General features: G+C 39.8%; 1 long non-coding RNA gene across 1 annotated transcript; it reads right to left on the minus strand.

Annotated features, from left to right (window-relative positions):
• Nucleotides 1–592: 592 nt before the first annotated feature.
• LOC124159900 lies at nucleotides 593–2834 on the minus strand. Its single transcript, XR_006865062.1, has 2 exons — nucleotides 2652–2834; nucleotides 593–1226 (listed from the first exon to the last, which is right to left on the minus strand). It is a non-coding gene; the product is annotated as an uncharacterized LOC124159900 (long non-coding RNA).
• Between the last annotated feature and the right edge of the window lie 719 nt (nucleotides 2835–3553).

Consider the following 3553-nt stretch of genomic DNA (forward strand, 5'->3'; position numbering starts at 1 on the left):
AAGTCAACTGGTTACCAAAACAAGTTATTCTGCAACACTGCAACACCAAGATTATACGGCCGCCGGGCGGCGCGGCGATTCGTCGTTCTGCGCATGCTCGGGCGGCGTCCCAAGACTTCCACAAGGCACGAGCTTAGATGCGTCATAGCATCAGCAGCCCCCACCACTACCACTCTTCATGTAACTGCATGGATATGGATTGGGACGTTCTGGCCAGCGCTCCACGGCTGCAAATACGAAATTCTCGCGCTATTTTTGCGTGTTTTACCTACATTTTCGATGTATTCGATTGAAAAAAATATACTGTGGTTGATTCCACGAAAGTGTTCAGTTATGGCAATTTCAATGGAAAAAAATGACGGAAATAGGGCCTGTGATCACTCCTGCCATCTCTGAAAATGATTACGTGGGAGAGTCTTAATTTGAGCCGTCATGTTCGCCATCCCTGAACTAGTACGTGGATATTGGTCTCTGGGTCGTTGATAAAAAATTAACGCGTACTGGATGCTATGCAAATTATGAAATTCGTTGGAATGTATAATCTGTGGAGATCAATGGGAGGATAAGGGTAAAAAATTAAAATGCAATGCAATTATATAGCCAACCACGTCATCAAATTTTAATGCATCCCGAGGTAGATTAAAAGAAACAAAATTTGGTTTTGGCATGCCAGAGTGATATTGTGACGATGCCTTTGGTGACATTCATCGTGACATGTAGAACAATTTGGCCATGCAGGCAAAAATAACATTGACGCCCGAATAGAAAAATCTCCAAAACGAAAGCGTTCGATTTATATTATTTAACCTAGTACAGTTCATCGTGAATGATCTACTGCTCTAACACAATTTTTCATGTCATTGTATGAACAGATGCGTGGCAACTAACAATTTCAATTTTGCAAGGACCAAAGTAATATAATTTGGAACTTGAATACCTATTGTGATATTAGAACAGTGAATCAGCCCTTCGTTGCATGCCCTTATCAAGGAGTTCCTTCCACCTTCTCAAGCATTTTCAATTCCTTCTCTTGAGATCGTCAGTCATATCTGATGTACCACTCCGCTGTCTTCCTCGCAGCTGAGTTTTAACAGCTACAAATCCTCCCAGATATCCTGTTCTGCGTTGGTACTGGTCTCATTCCACCATGGATGAATGACAATGGTGTGGGAATGATGTCTTCTTTCTCCACCTTCCAATGTATTGCCGTAATCCATGCTATTCGTCTGTGAAATAAAGAAAACATATTGTTATGGATAATGTTTAGCTGATCTCAAATGTACAGAGGGAAACAAATTTTGAATGGTGTCGTTCACACAGAAAGTCGCAACTCATTGAAAGAATTTTTTATACAAATTTTGGATACATAAGCTTCGACCAAAAACATCCTTCCCGCGTACTTTTTCTCCTTTAAGTTCAATGTAGGAAAACATGAAATTTGTCATCCAATTTCCACGAGTTGGTGACTTCATTGTATTTTCTTGTTAATTAATTCGTTTTCAGGAGAGTCATTTATTAAGGGGAGTTATCGCTAGTAGTGACGGATCCAGGATAGGGAGAAGGGGAGTGCGGTCCTGCGGGCCACTTCCCAGCACTTGGGGGGGTCGTAGAGATGAAGAAAATTTTGAGGATTTCGAAGCTTCTAACAACACATTAACTTTGTCCAATTACTAATTTTTCAAAGAATTAACTTTTTTAGGCAAACATTTTTGTGCATTTTAGTAATATGCGTTTTAGTGGCTATTCTCTCCCGTATATATTCCACAGTATTGCAATATTATATTTAATTAAGTGCTTATTTTTTACTGCATCACTGGATCTGCCACTGATTGCTAGCAAGATTGCAAATCACCCGAGACAAACGCACAAGATCATGGCGTAGATGAGAAGCGATGACGAGCTTGGATTGTGGTGTTAACATCATCAACTTTTGTGCGAAAGGGTGATAACACTCAAATTTTCGTCGCGAAGAACTCGAGAAGTGGGTGACGCTATTAAAAACGGAAAACTTTAGATCCCTCCATATTTAAAAAGTTATCAAAATAAATGTAAAAATAATGGTAAACGAGCTCTTTGTGAAAATTTCAAATTTTCGTTATTTTTGTAACTTTTATCGTCTTGAAAAAATATACCGTAAAAATCAGTAAAGATAAACCATATTACCATTTCTTAGGATTCAAATATGATTTGCAATGGCCTTGGACTCATTGGAATTAGAGATAAAGTAAGACTAATAATTTGTTGTGCGATTAAGTCGTTAAAGGGGGTGTGTGAACTTGTTTGGATTATTTCACCATCAAGGATTTTAGCAGTTCATCTCTTTTTTCAATTTTTGTGCACTTTGCTATGAATTATTCTCATACCTGCATCTTACTTCATCTACGATATTGATTGAAATATCAACATTACTCCTCCTTCGTGGTTACTCACTTAAATGCTAATTCCAATCGAACGAAACAACATGAAAAAACACTATCGTCATAAACACCCTATCAGATCTACCGCGGAATCTAGGTTTTCGTCTTTTCAAAGCTGGTCTCACGCACAGAAATCGATGATCGCCATTGTTCATACTTCGTATGTTCCTCAGAGAAAGTAAATCCTCTACCCTCGGCAAAAGTATTCTAATTCAATTTGAATTATGTACTTACATTTTCGGATGAATGTCTTTGGTAAATAGCGGATCGCAGATAGATCGGTGCTGCTGGATCAGCTGCAAACCTGTCACCAGGCATCGCACCTTCCCGTTCTTCCCATTCTTCTGTGGGCTCACGTTGGCATAAATACCCAAAGTCATATTCATCTTGGAAGCGAGCATTTATCGCGTCCATTCCATTGGTACATAATACCATCTGCTCAGCTGGCTCATAAGGATGCCGGAATGCACTAGGTTGTTTTGAGGGAAAGTGTTTTTCATTTTTAACATCACCATCGATATGATGGTATGGGTTCTCGCGGTCCATTCTATTGCACGGTCCATTCATAGCGTCACCTTCGGTGTCAAGGTGAGGGCTATCGCAGTCCATTGCACTATCTATTTCCTTTGTCTCGTCTTCAGCCAACGTAAATAAATTATTGTGGGCATCAGCACGTTCTACTGGGATATACATTGGTTTTGATAAATCACCTTCACCACGGCCGAAAGTGTCATTGCATCCCATTTGTGTGTTAATGCACAATTTTTTCTTCTTAGGCAGCATTTCGGAATTATCAAAATCATGAACTTGGTTTGGTAAGAAGTGGTGTGCATCAATAACGATATCGTTCCCATGAAAAGGAAGACAATCACCATCAATTTCATTTTTCCTTTTGATTCCTTTTCTCTCTGATGGAAGAACTCGATAATTGCCGAAATAAAAGCGTTCATTTACGACGTTGACAGGAAATACATCATCTCCTTCTCCATGGAAGCGTTTGGCGTTGAGGTTCCCATTTTTGTAGCCGTTTTCTTCATCCCAGCTGTCTGCCTTCCGTTTAGCTGGCACGAAAGAACGATATGAAGTGCCAGGATTTTTTGGTGGGGAAAGCTGAGAACTTACCACCTCAATACGAG

The sequence above is a fragment of the Ischnura elegans genome, chromosome 5 (genome assembly GCF_921293095.1).
Source record: "Ischnura elegans chromosome 5, ioIscEleg1.1, whole genome shotgun sequence".
In the NCBI taxonomy this organism is placed as follows: Eukaryota; Metazoa; Arthropoda; class Insecta; order Odonata; family Coenagrionidae; genus Ischnura; species Ischnura elegans.